Here is a 20,004-nt window from a genome sequence, read left to right on the forward strand (position 1 = left end):
TACAGAATCCAAATCCATCTTTCCCATCAAAACTTACCATTTAATGTCACAACGTTGGTTCACCGATGCTTCTCCTACACTTTTCAATGCTGGGACACCAAGACCACAGTTGAGTAGCTGCTTCCTTGTTTGTATGAAAGACGATAGCATCATGGAAAATCAACTTTTCGGTTTTGTCATACCATCGCCACAGCCTTAACTGGATGGCATGGTTATAACTTATAACCCAACTGCTGTGGTATTCATGATGGGATATTGTGGCAGAAATGATGACTGCAATGACCGTGCAAACAGAAGGTGAAGATGACGGTCAATTTGAAATCGGTATGCAACAACCGGATGCTGGGCCTAAAGATTATCCTGATGGGGCTACCACCCTGCGTTGCATGGACACATCAAATCCCGCAAATCCCAACAAATCTTCTGATTAATCCATTTTGTAACAAGATCCTTTGCTTTGACCCACGATTTTCTGTAACAAATATCCTACATTTAAGATCAAAACAAAATGCAATTAATATAGATATGATATTGTTGTTAACAAATTTTGTGGAATCCTGTACAATGCATTCGGACGAGAACGAATTCAAGGAAGAAGTCGGTGTGGAGAGAATGATGATAAGCGAGGGAGAAGAAGGTGCAAATCTTGAGCTGGAAGGACGCACTGCAGCTTCTGGAACATTTACTGTACTCTCTTATAATGTACTTTCAGATCTATATGCAACCAGTGACATGTACAACTATTGTCCTCCTTGGGCTCTCTCATGGCCTTATCGTCGCCAGAACTTGTTGCGTGAAATTGTTGGTTATCAGGCCGATATTCTTTGCCTTCAAGAGGTTCAGAGCGATCATTTTGAGGAGTTCTTTGCACCTGAATTAGAAAAGCATGGGTACACAGCTGTTTACAAGAAAAAACAACAGAGGTTTATACTGGCACAACCTATGCAATTGATGGTTGTGCAACATTTTTCCGTCGTGATCGTTTTGCACTTGTTAAGAAATATGAGGTTGAATTCAATAAAGCTGCCCAGTCTTTGACAAAAGCTGTGGTTCCGTCAGCTCAGAAAAAGGCTGCTCTTAGTCGGTTGCTCAAGGACAATGTTGCATTGATTGTAGTTTTGGAGGCAAAGGACACTAACCATGGGATCGATGCCCTTGCACCGGGAAAACGTCAACTTCTTTGTGTGGCTAATACACACATAAATGCCAATCCGGATCTCAAGGATGTCAAACTCTGGCAGGTTCATACTCTTCTTAAAGGACTAGAAAAAATTGCTGCCAGTGCAGACATACCTATGTTAGTTTGTGGCGATTTCAACTCAATTCCTGCAAGTGCCCCTCATGCTCTTCTTGCAACGGGAAAAGTTGAACCCTCACATCCGGACTTAACAACAGATCCCCTTGGTATATTACGTCCTGCAAGCAAGCTTTGTCACTAGCTACCTCTGGTTAGTGCCTATTCTTCCTTCGCAAGAATGGTGGGAGTAGCACAAGGTTTAGACCATCAACGAAGAAGAATGGACCCTGCAACAAATGAACCTTTATTCACCAACTGTACCAGAGATTTTCTTGGAACTCTTGACTATATTTTCTATACAGCGGATTCACTTATAGTTTCCAAACTATTTTGACAGAAAAGGAATGTTATTGTTCTTTCGGAACTAAAGCAGCTATTGACCCTGAATTGGAGAGGAGATATGGATCGAGGAGATTGCCCGCCATTTCTGGGCTGAGGAGGAATACATTGCCGCCAATTTTGCTTACGGTTTGTTGTTTTTTTTAATTAGTTTTTTTATTTATTATTTACAACTAAAAAAAATTCTAAAAATCCACATAAATAATCAATTAAAAACCATGTTTTTAATTTGTTATTTAAATAAAAATAAAAAAATTGTGTGTCGTTTTTTTGATAGTTGAATAAAAATAAAAAAATTTATTTTGTTTAGTGTTGTTTTTTTAAAATAAAAATAAAATATTTTGTGTAACATTTTGGTAAATAAAAAAAATCAAAAACCACACAAAATAATTTTTGTTTTTATTTAAAAAAAAAAAAAAAAATTTCCTTATTTTTATTTTTAATTACAAAAAAAAAAAAAAAAAAAAAAAAAAAAAACAACAACAACAACAACAACAAGAACTAACTTTATTTTAGGTTTTAACAAATAAAATTTTGTTGATTTTCTTTCAAAAATTTTCAACTTAAATAATAAATTAAAAATTTATGTTTTTAATTTATTATTTAAAGAAAAATCTAAAAAATAAATAATTTTTTTTTTATGTTTTCATTAAAAAAAAAAAAAAAATTCCACAAAACTCACACAGCTTTGCAAATAAAAAATCGGATATTTGGAAACACATTTCGAAAATCAATTGGAGGATTCTACAGACGATAATTATTTCTGATAACTTTAAGTTGGCATCACATCATTCTGTTGTATGCTTTACGATGCACTAATATGCAGGACACAACAGATCATTCAAATGACCATCTTTTCACCGAACACATTTCAGAAGTTATCTGACAGGGAGTATTATTTTTCATGGTTGAATTTAAGAGTGGATTGAAATTGATAACATGAATTGAGTTACTTTCAACACTTTGATTTTTCCTAAATCTGTTTTATTTGGTATGAAATTTTTGCGTAAGAATCATGAAGGACCTGCGCAATTCTTCTTGAACAAACTTATGTTTTCTTTCTGCCAAGTTTTTTCACAGGTTACAGGATAACGAAGTGATCATTCAGGGGATTACATTGTGACGTCCATTAGTCTTCCAAAGACTAAATTCATGAAAAATTCTGAAGACAAATCCATCTCGACAACCACTACCTTCCATCTCCCTTTCTGAAAAAGATTTTGAATCCCACCAATTGTACATCCATAAGCATGCCAATTCCATATCCGTTTTTCACAGCAAGAGTTCTTATTCATCCACCATGCATTTTCCTTACATCCATCCATTTTCTTTGTCATTATCATTCCCCTTCATTTCCACCAATAAAACTCTGCTTGAGTCAAAGTCCTAGAGTCTATGTATCATTGAAGAAACACCTAGAGGCTTGCATGCCTTAATGGCAAGTACTCTTGCCAATGAACAATGGGAGTACATTAATATCCCTTGTTCGTTGGATCTTGTAGGTGACTCGACTACGACAAATTTATTCGTACCTACAAAGATGTGTTAGGCATCCTGACTCCCATTGGAATCAATGGTGGGAGCTCTTTTTTTCCAAGGAAAAAAACCGAGCTTTTCTATTATAAAAATAAAAGAGCTACAAACCGATGAGTTAACATCCAGCAGTTTGGAGAACTGCCTGAACCTGGGAGGTAGAGAAACCGTCCTCTCCCATGCTGTCATCTAAGATGACTGAAATAACCAAAAGATACAAAACACACCAAGTTCAAAATAAACTCGGCCTGAACGCAGCCGCCCCAAAAAATATCAGAGGCTGTCAAAATCCCACCGGGCCTCCATAAAGGAAAACGACCCACGACATAAGCAGTATGAAAATCATAGAATTTTACCCGAGTTTCTCCAATACAGGAGCTATTAATGAAAAAAGTTTTAAAGATCATATACCAGAACCGCCAAAAACAATTTAAGACACAATTGTTTCTGACGCCTTCCCAGCTTGCTGCAAAAACATTAAGTATATGGGGCCAAATCCGTCTCACGGATCTGGTCCTGAATCTGTTCCTTTATCCTCCACGTACCCAAAGCCTGTTGTAAACCTGTCTTAGAATATTCGTCTGCTTCAACATTCCTGTCCCTGTATATGTGAGCAAGAGAGAAAACAGAGAAAGAAGATTTTAGATTTTGTATTTCTTCTAGCAGAGGCATCAATAAATAATTCCTGCATCTAAATTTCCCATTGACCCAATTCACAACATTAGATGAATCTCCAAAAATCTGAACTGTGAGGACTTGTCTATGGATAAGCCAACAGAGGAGCAGTTTTAAAGCTGATAATTCGGCAAAATTGTTTGTGCCCGTCCCTAACCCCACTGAGGCTTTTAGAGAGTGAGAAGCGCTAAGATGGATAATAATTCCTGCCCCAGTAATATTATTTTGTGCTGCCCCGTCGAAAAAAGCCCAGGGGATGCCATCTTTGATCTGAATTTCTGCCCTCTGGAGTGAGACTGAAGGGGGCTCGGGTTCGGGGATGCTGGATAAGATAGCTGAGCTCTGTATTGCTATTGCTTCCGCTGGGATTGATTTTTCATTGAATATGCTGCGGTTTCTGGCTAACCAAATGCCCCAACAGAGGATAGGAGGAAGGTTCCTCAGATTCTTCTCTGGGTGATTGGACCACCAACCCTCCCATGCCGCATTGAGATCAGCCCCTTCCCATCTGGCATTGATCTGTAGTAGCCTTTTCGTTGCGTCCCATACTTGAATTGTGAATGAGCATTCCACGAATAGATGATTAATGGTTTCTGAGGCTACTTTACATAAAGCACATCGGCTCGGTCCCTCCTTATAGCGAGCTATCAGGACATCCCAAGTAGGTATCTTCCTTTTGAGCGCACACCATAGGAAAAGTCTGGCTTTTTTGGGGCATTTCAGCTTGAAAAGGGGTTTGGCCCACCAAATAGGGGGATCCCAGCCCTTTCTGTTCATCAGGAAGTTATAGCCAGCCTTTGGGGAATATAAGCCTGTCTCCGCATGTGCCCAAACAAGTGTATCTGGACGGTCCTTTATTCTGACACTAGATCGCTTGAGCTCGTGGATGAAACTCTGCCATTCATTTCTCCATAAGTTGTCAATACCGAGCTCCTCTACAGATTTCCATTCCTGACCCCAAATGGACTGCAGCTCCATGTTTGCTATCTGGCTTAAACTGTGAATCCCCCTTGAATCTAAATGTGCAAGGAGACCCGGGGGAAGAGCATAAAGGTCACTGCATCCTACCCACGGATCCCTGCCTATCCGAATGCTTTCTCCATTCCCCACTTGCCAAGCAAGACCTTGTTCTATAATGAAGAAAGCCTCTGTAGTAGCCTTCCAGACTACTGAGCAGTTTCTTCCTTTTTTGTTTGGGCTCCGGATCCAATCATCAAGAGGAACTGGGTCAATATACTTCCTTTTTACCACTCTGGTCCACAGGTTTTCTGCTTCAATAATTCTCCATCCTGATTTTGCTGCCAGGGACTGACTAAATTCGACGAGTTGTTTGATGCCCCATCCCCCCCAGTCCTTTGGTCTGGCTATCTTGTCCCAAGCTACCCACGGAAGGACTGTGTCTTCTTTTGCACCCGACCACAGGAATCTGCTACAAATTTGCTTAATTTTATGAAGAACACCTTTTGGGATCCAGGTCAGAGCAGCCCAAAATACCGGGATGGCCTGAAGGACGGAGTTTATCAGAGTTAATCTGCCAGCCCTTGATAACCATTTGAAACTCCAATGAGATATCCTTTGTTCAATTTTTGCCACCAGCCAGTTCCAATCCTGCTTCCTATATGAAGTGGGTTTTAGCCAGAACCCCAGGTACTTGAAGGGCTGATCCAAACTGCATGTTTCAAAGGGCAAATAAGAAGTGATCAGGATCTCCTCCTGTCTGGAGAAAGCTTCCATTATAAGCTGCGACTTCCTGGGATTTATTTGCAACCCTGTAGCTTTCAGAAATATGTCAAGAATGTCTTTGAGCACTTTTAGTTCATTCCTATTTCCATTTGTAAATAACAGGATATCATCAACAAATAGGAGATGAGTAATGTAAAGATTTACAGCTACTTCCAAACCTGTTATCAAACCTGCTCTCTTTGCTTTTGAAATTAGTCGGCTGAGGCCTTCAGCAGCCAGAAGAAATAAGAGTGGAGAGAGAGGGCATCCTTGTCTCAGGCCTCGCTGGCTTTTGAAAAATTGAGAGGCAGCCCCATTTATCAATACAGCAAAACATACATTTGAAATACACCCCATTATCCAATTTATGAATTCCACCTTAAAGCCGAGGTGTGTCAATAGAAGCCTGAGGTATGACCAATTAATTCGGTCGTAAGCTTTGGATAGATCTAATTTCAGCACTGCCCCTTTCTTTTTTGCTTGTCTAATACTGTGGATGGTTTCCTGGGCCACCCCAATGGCCTCATGAATTTGACGGCCATCCAGGAACCCAAATTGCTCATTTGAAATACAAACAGAAAGAATGGGCTTCAAACGCACCGCTATGACTTTTGCTATGATCTTGTAAATAGTATTGCATAAAGATATAGGTCTGAAGTCCTCAAAGGTTTCCGGATCCTCCTTTTTCGGTATGAGCGCTATGAAGGTTGCATTGAAGGGCCCATAGATTTCTCCTTTCTTCCTTGACTCCTCCACCACATCTGTCAATTCATCGCCAATCTGCTCAAAAAAATGGAGAAACAATTCTATGGTCCAGCCGTCCGGGCCTGGGCTTTTATCTTTTGGCATTGATTTTATGACATGTTCCACCTCCTCCTTAGTCACTTCTCTGAATAGATTTTCTGCCTCCTCCTCCTCCACAAAACGTGGGAAAGCTTGAGCAGTACGAATGATTTCAGCTATTGATATCCCTCCTGGATCGGCAAAGAGAGATTGAAAATGGCTCTTCCCCAGGTTTGAGACTGCCTCAAATGAGGAGTGCTCCCTGCCTTCTGCATCCTTCAGTTTCCATATTGTATTAGCATTTTTCCTTCCCTTTGCATAATTGTGAAAGAATTTTGTGTTCTCATCCCCGGCTTTCAACCAAATTGCCCGACTTTTTAACCTCCATTCCTCTTCTCTGTCAAGAAGGATCTTTGCTCTTCTTTTTTCTAACTCCAAAATTCTTTCCTTCGACTCCTGAGTTATGTATGCATTAGCTTCAGGGTCTTCTAAAGCGCTTAGGGCTTCGTCGATACTGGCCATTTCCTCATATGACTTCCTCCTTCTCTCCGCGGCCCATTCAATGGTTTCCTTCTTTAACCTTTTTAGATTCTCCATGAAATGGGCTCCTTTGTTTTCTGGGATGGAAGTGCCCGGGTGCCTCCAAGTATTTCTGAACAGCTGAATATAAGACTCCTCCTGAAGCCAGGAAGAGTTGAACTTAAAAGGAGAAGCCGGTTTGGGAGGGGTCTTGGAGAATTCTAGGAATATAGGAAAATGATCCGAGTTTCCTCCTTCCCCCACCCATTGCCTGAAGAGGGGAATGTGGGAGGCCAGCGAGTCGTTTATGAGGAAACGATCCAGTCTTTTTGCAACTCTCTCCTCCCCTGTTCTTCTATTTCTCCAAGTCGGTTTTGCCTTAATTATATTGACATCAAGCAGATTGTGGTTCTGAAGAGTTGATAAGAAGAAATCAGCCAGAGGGTCTTCCCTTGCATTTGGACCCCAAGCTTCAGCAATCCCCAAGGAAAAATTTAGGTCCCCTCCAATTAAAAGTTTTTTGTTTTGGAGCAGGTCTTTCGAGAGGAGATCATTCCAATAGGATACTCGACCCTGACAAGGGCCATACACATTGATGACCAGAAAAGACTGCTCAAAATCCGGGGACTGAATCTCCAATCCAAGTGCATGGGATAAGCCCCAAGAATTTAGCACTTTTAACCTTCCCTTCTTGAATCCGATTGCAAGACCACCTGAATGTCCGGAGGCATCCAGAGCAGTGAAAACCCAGCCCGGAAACAGTGAGCAAAGGGTGTCTTCAACATCAGTGCTGTTTCCCAAAGTTTCCTGTAGAAAGACCAAATCTGGGTTGTGGCATGTAACTAAATCCTTCAACGCTAGTTTTTTGGGTTTACTAGCCAACCCCCTACAATTCCAGGAAAGGCAGATCATTTGATAACCATCTCAGGGGGTTTTGCTGCTCTAAGCGCCCCAGGGATTGACATTTGTTTACCATCCTCAACATCAAATTTTGCCTTAACTTGTGCTTTGGAAAAAAGAGATTTTCTTCCTCTGTTTTTTTTTTTGAGACTTTTCGACGACTCAGGACAGAGGCCTCCTACTGAGTCTAAAACAGGTTGATGACTTGCCGGTCTTTTGCCATGAGACCTGAGATTGTAATGACGAACAGGGGATGTAATAATAGGGATCTGTACCGGATTGGAAGGGTCCTCACAGTTCAGATTTAGGGAGGGAAGGGCTTCAGAGAGAGATTCAATATTTTGAATGGGGTCTTCATGATTTTTAAGCATATTACAATCTGGAGACATTACATCTTTTACAGATTCAGAAAGAGAAGAGAGTTTTAGAGGAGAAGCCTGCATACCAGATGGATCGTCCGCAGAGGGGTTGGCTGGACCATCCGGAAGTGGTTCCTTTGGAGACTGGACTTTATTGTTGCGCAGAGGGATCTCTTCCTCCCGATGTATGTCCTCTTCTGCCGGGGCCTCCTGATTTGCTCTCTGATGTTCTGCTTCCAGTACTATATCCTCCATCGGCTCCACATTTTTCCTCCGTATGCCCTCCTTGTCCTCTTCTCTGCTTTTAAGCTTTCTTCTCCTCTTCCCCGTGGGGCAGTCCCTTGCCAGGTGACCGTATTCTTGGCACCGAAAGCACCTGAAGGGAAAGAGTTCGTAATCCAACTTCTGTTCATACACAAATTCCTTATATTGTAATGAGACTGTTTTTGCAAGTCCTTCCAATGGATTTAACCTGACGAGAATCCTCGCCACCGCTCTTTCATATGTTTGCAAAAAAGATCTATCTGCGTCCAGGTAAGTTCCCAAGTGGTCTCCAATGGACTTAAAGACTGAGTCGACCCAGAGATAAGGAGGTAAATTAGGAGCTCTTACCCAGACGGGTTGATCGGTTACCTTCTCCTTTGATGCGTCAAACATGGGCGACCATCGTTTGAAGAAGACAGGTCGGTCTCCGAAAGCCCATAGACGTTCCTCGACCCATTCCATAGCCTTTTTGCAGTCGAATTTCACCATAAACCAGCCGTTCATCAGCGTAGCAGTCGAGAAATTGCTCGCTGGAGAATGAGACCACTGGCTCGCGGCCCACTGCTTTAGGAAATTGCCAGAAATATATCTACCCCTCACTCTGCCCACTAGAGTGCTCTCCGCCACATCCAGCGCCTCCTCGGCCTGAACGTCCATGCCTAAGACCAAATTTGTGACCTTTTTGGATTTCCACGATTTTGTTTTCTTCCGTTTTTCCCCTACCTTCGCTGCCTCTCTAGATGAAACTCGTTCCTCTGAGGAAGGGTTTGGAACTCTTGCATCCCCGAAATTTCCGCATCCATCTTTCTCAGCTCGCTGGTCCTGCTCAATTAGGGTTTCGACCAAACCCTCCACCGGGCTCCCGGCTTCATTCGAATACGGATGGATTCCTTCAGTTACCTTCCCTAAATCGGGATGGGAGTCCGAAACCCTCGGAGAGTTAGTAACCCCGATACCAGCCAAACCCTCTACTTCCTTTGACTGCAGCGGTTCGCTTGGAAACAAGGTTTTTTGAACCGCCGGCTGATTGCTTCCTTCCCCCAACTCTTTCCCTGCGCTCTGGACTCCTCCAACAGTCCTCCATACCCCTTTTAAAGTTGGAAAGTTTATAATGTCCTCCAAGCCTCCCGACGACGAGAAATTTTTTGACGGGGATATCGACTTATAGCTATGCACTTCGTCATTCTTGAATTTGGGCAGACCTGGCCATGCATGAAGGTTTGTCGTCTCCCAGCCCCTTCCTCCGGCCCTGTTTGCTTCTATCGTGCCTCTGCCTCCAACTCCAATCCCACCTAGGAGCTCCAAGCTTTCATCCAACAATCCTGTTGCCGCGTTTGTATGCCAAATGCCTCCTCCCGTGAGCAGGGCGTTCGCCGGACTGGCCGAGTGACCAAAAAAATGTTCTATGTTTTCCGATGAAGCCTCCTTTCCCCAGACGGAAAGAATGTCTGCCGGGGTAGGGTCCAGATCAACCGACTCTCTAGGGTTTACCATAGTAAAAAACGGCGCCGTTTACCTTAATGTTCTCCTCAACCGTCACCGGATATGCACAGCGTAAAGAGCCTGATCTTTGAAACCTCCGAAAGCACAGGTAATGGTAACAATGCCGAAGAGGTTTCACCATATTGTAATCACCTTTTACGGAATGGTTCCAAAACCCGTTCCGCTAGAAACCCCAACACCGTTTGCAGGTTCCAGCTGGCGGCTTGCACGTCTGTCCTTCTCCCGCTGCTTTGTTGACTCTGCCAGCTACAACCCAAAGCCTGTACTGCTACTGCCATGTCTGCGACACCTGCATCACCTAGGCCTAGGGCCTAGGGTTTCCAGGTCGAGCCCTATTCCTTCCATCCGCCTCAATGGTGGGAGCTCTTGTGTTGGCTAGGGGCATTCATTAACGGCCACTAAGTCAACAACGTCTTGCTATGTTCGACATCGACACATTTAATCACATAGTAAGATTTGTGCCATCGAGCGTTGAAGACTTGAAGACCCATATTTTGTAGCAGATGAAGCCAATTTCCATTCATTGTATTTCCATTCATTGTATACATTGTATTTCACTTGAGGACAAGTCAATAAATAAGGCTGGGAGGGAAATGTAACTTCTATATTTTGTATACCTTCCAAGCCTTATATATTTTCAACCATATTCAGCAAGACTCATCAGATTCATCATCCAGCAGCAGAGGATCCAGCAGCCGATACAATAACACAGATTCATCTTTCATCCACAACTTGAAGAAGAAGATTTAGAGCAGAATTGTGGCAGCTGCACATGCATGATTCATGCATGATTTTTCCAACCAAGTAAAGAAGACCATGAACAAAAGTTCTTGCAGCCACACGTGCACAACTCTCATCCATTTTGGAAGGGTAAGTTAAGGTAGGATATTTTCTAACTTTTAACCATTAAATTCCTTGAAAAGTTAGAATAATAATTTTTGGAAAAACTTCACTTCCTTTTTCCTTCTTTTCACCATTTCACATAATTTCCCAAATCATCTGTTTAAGGGGAAGGATACATCCACATTCATATATCACATTCTTAACCCCACTTACCTTCAAGCTATATTCACTATTACATGAGCATACAAATAGCTTTGTCAAAAGTATTTAAAAGTTAATTGGATGCTAATAGAATCATGGTTGTTACACAAGAACCAACCATGGTGCATTCCAACAAAATGCCAACACAAGCATGGTTGTTACACAAGAACCAACCATGATGCATTCCAACAAAAATACTCTGCAATAAAAAGCACATTATCATTATGCAAAGGTCATACATTGAATGCAACAAACAAAATATGGTTGAAACACAAGAACCAACCAAGTTGTAATTCATCAAAAATGCTTTGCAAAAGTTAAGTAAATGATATCATGCAGAGTTCGAGCCAAAGCTCAAGTACCAAAACGTAATGTAATAGATTGCATGAGGACATGTAATACCATTGATTGCATGAGGACATGCAATATCTTGAGTTTGGGGGAGATGTTGGGCCTCAAAATAGTCCCTATTTTCACTCCATTATTCACCAATATTTTCACATTTTACCTTCATGTCACCTCCATTCCACCTCCATATCATTACATTTACCTCATTATTGGGTTCTAACAATACTTTTCCAAAGTTTATTAATTTTTAACATTTCTAAGTGAATTTATGGCTAAAACTTAGAAAATAATATGCTTAAACTTATACCTAACAATTAGCATGAGTTTGTTGACATGTGTAGGCACAAAGGAAGCTTCCAGGGCATCTTTATGTGGCCTTGAATGATCAAATTCGAATTTGATAAGATAAGCTTCATGGAGAAGATCATGGACCTCATGGAGGAGATCATGGAGGATAGGATTATGTGTCATCATTGGTTGAGAAATATGTGGGTCAAAGGAGAGAATAGTGGGTCTACATTTATGAGGTTGTTATCATAAGTTTTTGTATAAATAGGAGTACCTCCTCCATTCCAAAGGAGAGGACTCTTAGAGCATTGTATCCAATTGATGATGGAATAGAATAAAGCTTCATTTTTCATATATTTCCATTATGTAGTTTTATTTCCTTTATGTAGTTTTTAGATATAAGTTTGCTTAATGTAGTATATGGAATAATTTGTCTTGTTCTTAGGAGAATTGAGCTCACTCTAAAAGGATGAGAGAAACATGTTATTTCATATTAGATCTTATTTCATTTACTTGTTTAGATGTTTGAGGACTTTATTTGTTTATGATTGGTGAATGAGTTTTGAATTAAAATCTTATCAGCATGTGAGAGAACAACCAAGGGTCTAAGTTAGACTCTCTCTCCATTTGATTTGCATGATAATTAGAATTCATTCTTTTGCTTTTATGTTTCAAGTATCATATGAGGAGATACCAAGAGTCTAAGTTAGGCTCTCTCTCCAATGATTTATATGGTAATTGAAATTCATTCTTTTGTGTTTATGTTTCAAAGTTATTTCATTTCTTATGCTCATGAATGACTCTTAGTTTAGTTTGGATTAGTACATGAGAGGACAATCAAGAGACTAAGTTAGTCTCTCTCTCTACTTGAATCTAAACAATAACTAAGTTCATTCTCTTGTTTTCATTTTAAGTTTATGTAATGAATGATTTCTCTATGATACTGTAGGGAAGGACAACCAGGATCTCCTTAGTTAGGAGCCTCTTCCCTTGCATATTGTATTGAATCTTAAATAATTTAGTTAGGCATAGAGTTAGTTGCCTACTCCTGCACATATAGTGTTGGCATCATCAAAAGCTTACGAGTTTCCCTGGTCGATAATTTAATGCAGCAATTTAAGCACAATAAATTGTCCAACATTTTGGTGCCGTTGCCGGGGAATGGTGCTAAGGGAGTAGGCATTAGAATTTAATTCAGTATTTATTTTTCTTTAGACAGAATAATTTGTGAACCCGGGTGACAGCAGGATCTTCACAAAGGAGTTTAAGTTTTTTTTATGTTTTAGCGTTTAGCTAGCTTTAAATTTCGTCTTTCAAACAAACCCCCCTGCATAAAAAAAAAAAAAAAAAAAAAAAAAAAAAAAAAAAAAAAAAAACAAACAAACAAACAAACAAACAAACAAACAAATCAAGTGATTAGTATGCTCTCTTCCTGCGCTTCGTGCGATCAGGAAGATCAGAAAGTCTATTGATTTTGTTCAAATAAATATACTCTTGCTGAAGAACTAATTTGCAAAAAAAAAAAAAACAATAACGAATTTTGTGAATGAAAAAAGAAACATCTTTAAATTTTTTTTTTTTTTTTTTTTTTTTTTAAGATGAAATTTAGTTTTAATTTTAGTTTTTTTTAGATTTTAGATTTTAAAAAAAATAATAAAAAAAAAATAGTTTTTAATTTTCGATTTTAAAAAAAAATATATGTCTCATAACACATATATATATGAAGAGAAAAAAGGTATGAGATGTGGGACTTTTGAATCAACATTTTGTAAAGATTTTATATTTTAAATAGAAGAGCGCGGGCATTTTGAATTATCTTAGCTCCAGTATACGTAACTACTCCAGCCATTTCCATTGAATACCATCTAGCCCCCTTGCGCATCACATAGCCATAAAAGGAATTAAGGATACACTTGTGTGCCAGTTGGAGAGAATCATAAACCACCACCATATCCTGCGCTTCCTGAACCTTTATTGGGTTTCCACTGCCCTTTGCTTCTGCCAACTTGCCTTTCCAGACCTTATTGCGACCTTTATACTCGTATCTTCTGTCACGAAAACTGCGCACAGTGTCAGAATAGAAAGGGTTTTCACGCATGCATATTCCTGCAACTCGTCGTTCAGTGACTGGCTCTTCAAGGACCCGTTTATAAACCTTTTGGCAGTACTTCTTCAAGCGATCTTTAAGTTTTGTTTGCTGCTCTTCCTTAGGGAGATCACGGAAAAAGCGTGGCAGTTGACCTTCTGGAGTGGGAGTTTGCTCTGATTCAATTTGGTTTTTCAAGTGATAGTATTCACTTCTAGTAGCCATGTAGGATTCTCCTCGCCAAACCCATTCAAGTTGTCTAAGGCATGTTTTACCAGGACGACTGAAATCACATGCTGCACAAACATCATCTGTGACTATTGAAGGGGGCTGAAGTCGATTGGTAGGGATAATGTTAGGATACATCGCTGCAACATCTAAATGATATATAAGAGGACACTCATCACGGTTCGGAACATCCTGCAGAGACTCCAACTGTCTCTTGATGTCATTTTTAACTTCCTCGTAGTTAATTACAGAATCCAAATCCATCTTTCCCATCAAAACTTACCATTTAATGTCACAACGTTGGTTCACCGATGCTTCTCCTACACTTTTCAATGCTGGGACACCAAGACCACAGTTGAGTAGCTGCTTCCTTGTTTGTATGAAAGACGATAGCATCGTGGAAAATCAACTTTTCGGTTTGTCATACCATCGCCACAACCTTAACTGGATGGCATGGTTATAACTTATAACCCAACTGCTGTGGTATTCATGATGGGAGATTGTGGCAGAAATGATGACTGCAATGACCGTGCAAACAGAAGGTGAAGATGACGGTCAATTTGAAATCGGTATGCAACAGCCGGATGATGGGCCTAAAGATTATCCTGATGGGGCTACCACCCTGCGTTGCATGGACACATCAAATCCCGCAAATCCCAGCAAATCTTCTGATTAATCCATTTTGTAACAAGATCCTTTGCTTTGACCCACGATTTTCTGTAACAAATATCCTACATTTAAGATCAAAACAAAATGCAATTAATACAGATATGATATTGTTGTTAACAGATTTTGTGGAATCCTGTACAATGCATTCGGACGAGAACGAATTCAAGGAAGAAGTCGGTGTGGAGAGAATGATGATAAGCGAGGGAGAAGAAGGTGCAAATCTTGAGCTGGAAGGACGCACTGCAGCTTCTGGAACATTTACTGTACTCTCTTATAATGTACTTTAAGATCTATATGCAACCAGTGACATGTACAACTATTGTCCTCCTTGGGCTCTCTCATGGCCTTATCGTCGCCAGAACTTGTTGCGTGAAATTGTTGGTTATCAGGCCGATATTCTTTGCCTTCAAGAGGTTCAGAGCGATCATTTTGAGGAGTTCTTTGCACCTGAATTAGAAAAGCATGGGTACACAGTTGTTTACAAGAAAAAACAACAGAGGTTTATACTGACACAGCCTATGCAATTGATGGTTGTGCAACATTTTTCCGTCGTGATCGTTTTGCACTTGTTAAGAAATATGAGGTTGAATTCAATAAAGCTGCCCAGTCTTTGACAAAAGCTGTGGTTCCGTCAGCTCAGAAAAAGGCTGCTCTTAGTCGGTTGCTCAAGGACAATGTTGCATTGATTGTAGTTTTGGAGGCAAAGGACACTAACCATGGGATCAATGCCCTTGCACCGGAAAACATCAACTTCTTTGTGTGGCTAATACACACATAAATGCCAATCCGGATCTCAAGGATGTCAAACTCTGGCAGGTTCATACTCTTCTTAAAGGACTAGAAAAAATTGCTGCCAGTGCAGACATACCTATGTTAGTAAGTGCCCCTCATGCTCTTCTTGCAACGGGAAAAGTTGAACCCTCACATCCGGACTTAACAACAGATCCCCTTGGTATATTACGTCCTGCAAGCAAGCTTTGTCACTAGCTACCTCTGGTTAGTGCCTATTCTTCCTTCGCAAGAATGGTGGGAGTAGCACAAGGTTTAGACCATCAACGAAGAAGAATGGACCCTGCAACAAATGAACCTTTATTCACCAACTGTACCAGAGATTTTCTTGGAACTCTTGACTTTATTTTCTATACAGCGGATTCACTTATAGTTTCCAAACTATTTGACAGAAAAGGAATGTTATTGTTCTTTCGGAACTAAAGCAGCTATTGACCCTGAATTGGAGAGGAGATATGGATCGAGGAGATTGCCCGCCATTTCTGGGCTGAGGAGGAATATATTGCCGCCAATTTTGCTTACGGTTTGTTGTTTTTTTAATTAGTTTATTTATTTATTATTTACAACTAAAAAAAAATCTAAAAATCCACATAAATAATCAATTAAAAACCATGTTTTTAATTTGTTATTTAAATAAAAATAAAAAATTGTGTGTCGTTTTTTTTATAGTTGAATAAAAATAAAAAAAATTATTTTGTTTAGTGTTGTTTTTTTAAAAATAAAAATAAAATATTTTGTGTAACCTTTTGGTAAATAAAAAAAAATCAAAAACCACACAAAATAATTTTTGTTTTTATTTAAAAAAAATTCCTTATTTTTATTTTTAATTACAAAAAAAAAAAAAAAAAAAAAACAACTAACTTTATTTTAGGTTTTAACAAATAAAATTTTGTTGATTTTCTTTCAAAAATTTTCAACTTAAATAATAAATTAAAAATTTATGTTTTTAATTTATTATTTAAAGAAAAATCTAAAAAATAAATAATTTTTTTTTTTATGTTTTCATTAAAAAAAAAAAATTCCACAAAACTCACACAGCTTTGCAAATAAAAAATGGGATATTTGGAAACACATTTCGAAAATCGATTGGAGGATTCTACAAGACGAAAATTATTTCTGATAACTTTAAGTTGGCATCACATCATTCTGTTGTATGCTTTACGAAGCACTAATATGCAAGACACAACAGATCATTCAAATGACCATCTTTTCACCGAACACATTTCAGAAGTTATCTGACAGGGAGTATTATTTTTCACGGTTGAATTTAAGAGTGGATTGAAATTGATAACATGAATTGAGTTACTTTCAACACTTTGATTTTTCCTAAATCTGTTTTATTTGGTATGAAATTTTTGCGTAAGAATCATGAAGGACCTGCGCAATTCTTCTTGAACAAACTTATGTTTTCTTTCTGCCAAGTTTTTTTCACAGGTTACAGGATAACGAAGTGATCATTCAGGGGATTACATTGTGACGTCCATTAGTCTTCCAAAGACTAAATTCATGAAAAATTCTGAAGACAAATCCATCTCGACAACCACTACCTTCCATCTCCCTTTCTGAAAAAGATTTTGAATCCCACCAATTGTACATCCATAAGCATGCCAATTCCATATCCATTTTTCACAGCAAGAGTTCTTATTCATCCACCATGCATTTTCCTTACATCCATCCATTTTCTTTGTCATTATCATTCCCCTTCATTTCCACCAATAAAACTCTGCTTGAGTCAAAGTCCTAGAGTCTATGTATCATTGAAGAAACACCTAGAGGCTTGCATGCCTTAATGGCAAGTACTCTTGCCAATGAACAATGGGAGTACATTAATATCCCTTGTTCGTTGGATCTTGTAGGTGACTCGACTACGACAAATTTATTCGTACCTACAAAGATGTGTTAGGCATCCTGACTCCCATTGGAATCAATGGTGGGAGCTCTTGTGTTGGCTAGGGGCATTCATTAACGGCCACTAAGTCAACAACGTCTTGCTATGTTCGACATCGACACATTTAATCACATAGTAAGATTTGTGCCATCGAGCGTTGAAGACTTGAAGACCCATATTTTGTAGCAGATGAAGCCAATTTCCATTCATTGTATTTCCATTCATTGTATACATTGTATTTCACTTGAGGACAAGTCAATAAATAAGGCTGGGAGGGAAATGTAACTTCTATATTTTGTATACCTTCCAAGCCTTATATATTTTCAACCATATTCAGCAAGACTCATCAGATTCATCATCCAGCAGCAGATACAACTTTCAGCCATGTTCAGCAGACTCCTCAGATTTTTCATCCAGCAGCAGAGGATCCAGCAGCCGATACAATAACACAGATTCATCTTTCATCCACAACTTGAAGAAGCAGATTTAGAGCAGAATTGTGGCAGTTGCACATGCATGATTCATGCATGATTTTTCCAACCAAGTAAAGAAGACCATGAACAAAAGTTCTTGCAGCCACACGTGCACAACTCTCATCCATTTTGGAAGGGTAAGTTAAGGTATGATATTTTCTAACTTTTAACCATTAAATTCCTTGAAAAGTTAGAATAATAATTTTTGGAAAAACTTCACTTCCTTTTTCCTTCTTTTCACCATTTCACATAATTTCCCAAATCATCTGTTTAAGGGGAAGGATACATCCACATTCATATATCACATTCTTAACCCCACTTACCTTCAAGCTATATTCACTATTACATGAGCATACAAATAGCTTTGTCAAAAGTATTTAAAAGTTAATTGGATGCTAATAGAATCATGGTTGTTACACAAGAACCAACCATGGTGCATTCCAACAAAATGCCAATACAAGCATGGTTGTTACACAAGAACCAACCATGATGCATTCCAACAAAAATACTCTGCAATAAAAAGCACATTATCATTATGCAAAGGTCATACATTGAATGCAACAAACAAAATATGGTTGAAACACAAGAACCAACCAAGTTGTAATTCATCAAAAATGCTTTGCAAAAGTTAAGTAAATGATATCATGCAGAGTTCGAGCCAAAGCTCAAGTACCAAAACGTAATGTAATAGATTGCATGAGGACATGTAATACCATTGATTGCATGAGGACATGCAATATCTTGAGTTTGGGGGAGATGTTGGGCCTCAAAATAGTCCCTATTTTCACTCCATTATTCACCAATATTTTCACATTTTACCTTCATGTCACCTCCATTCCACCTCCATATCATTACATTTACCTCATTATTGGGTTCTAACAATACTTTTCCAAAGTTTATTAATTCTTAACATTTCTAAGTGAATTTATGGCTAAAACTTAGAAAATAATATGCTTAAACTTATACCTAACAATTAGCATGAGTTTGTTGACATGTGTAGGCACAAAGGAAGCTTCCAGGGCATCTTTATGTGGCCTTGAATGATCAAATTCGAATTTGATAAGATAAGCTTCATGGAGAAGATCATGGACCTCATGGAGGAGATCATGGAGGATAGGATTATGTGTCATCATTGGTTGAGAAATATGTGGGTCAAAGGAGAGAATAGTGGGTCTACATTTATGAGGTTGTTATCATAAGTTTTTGTATAAATAGGAGTACCTCCTCCATTCCAAAGGAGAGGACTCTTAGAGCATTGTATCCAATTGATGATGGAATAGAATAAAGCTTCATTTTTCATATATTTCCATTATGTAGTTTTATTTCCTTTATGTAGTTTTTAGATATAAGTTTGCTTAATGTAGTATATGGAATAATTTGTCTTGTTCTTAGGAGAATTGAGCTCACTCTAAAAGGATGAGAGAAACATGTTATTTCATATTAGATCTTATTTCATTTACTTGTTTAGATGTTTGAGGACTTTATTTGTTTATGATTGGTGAATGAGTTTTGAATTAAAATCTTATCAGCATGTGAGAGAACAACCAAGGGTCTAAGTTAGACTCTCTCTCCATTTGATTTGCATGATAATTAGAATTCATTCTTTTGCTTTTATGTTTCAAGTATCATATGAGGAGATACCAAGAGTCTAAGTTAGGCTCTCTCTCCAATGATTTATATGGTAATTGAAATTCATTCTTTTGTGTTTATGTTTCAAAGTTATTTCATTTCTTATGCTCATGAATGACTCTTAGTTTAGTTTGGATTAGTACATGAGAGGACAATCAAGAGACTAAGTTAGTCTCTCTCTCTACTTGAATCTAAACAATAACTAAGTTCATTCTCTTGTTTTCATTTTAAGTTTATGTAATGAATGATTTCTCTATGATACTGTAGGGAAGGACAACCAGGATCTCCTTAGTTAGGAGCCTCTTCCCTTGCATATTGTATTGAATCTTAAATAATTTAGTTAGGCATAGAGTTAGTTGCCTACTCCTGCACATATAGTGTTGGCATCATCAAAAGCTTACGAGTTTCCCTGGTCGATAATTTAATGCAGCAATTTAAGCACAATAAATTGTCCAACATTTTGGCGCCGTTGCCGGGGAATGGTGCTAAGGGAGTAGGCATTAGAATTTAATTCAGTATTTATTTTTCTTTAGACAGAATAATTTGTGAACCCTGGTGACAGCAGGATCTTCACAAAGGAGTTTAAGTTTTTTTTTTTATGTTTTAGCGTTTAGCTAGCTTTAAATTTCGTCTTTCAAACAAACCCCCCTACATAAATAATAATAATA

The 20,004-nt window shown here is 38.8% G+C and overlaps 2 pseudogenes; both read left to right on the plus strand.

The window, feature by feature from the left end:
• Positions 1–564: 564 nt before the first annotated feature.
• LOC149174573 (carbon catabolite repressor protein 4 homolog 1 pseudogene) lies at positions 565–1,631 on the plus strand (annotated as a pseudogene).
• A 12,771-nt stretch (positions 1,632–14,402) lies between these two features.
• Positions 14,403–15,769, plus strand: LOC149174574 (carbon catabolite repressor protein 4 homolog 2 pseudogene; annotated as a pseudogene).
• Positions 15,770–20,004: the final 4,235 nt, after the last annotated feature.

The sequence above is a fragment of the Pinus tabuliformis genome, chromosome 4_1 (genome assembly GCF_031772625.1).
Source record: "Pinus tabuliformis cultivar Carrire ecotype Pingquan chromosome 4_1, CPIR1, whole genome shotgun sequence".
In the NCBI taxonomy this organism is placed as follows: domain Eukaryota; kingdom Viridiplantae; phylum Streptophyta; class Pinopsida; order Pinales; family Pinaceae; genus Pinus; species Pinus tabuliformis.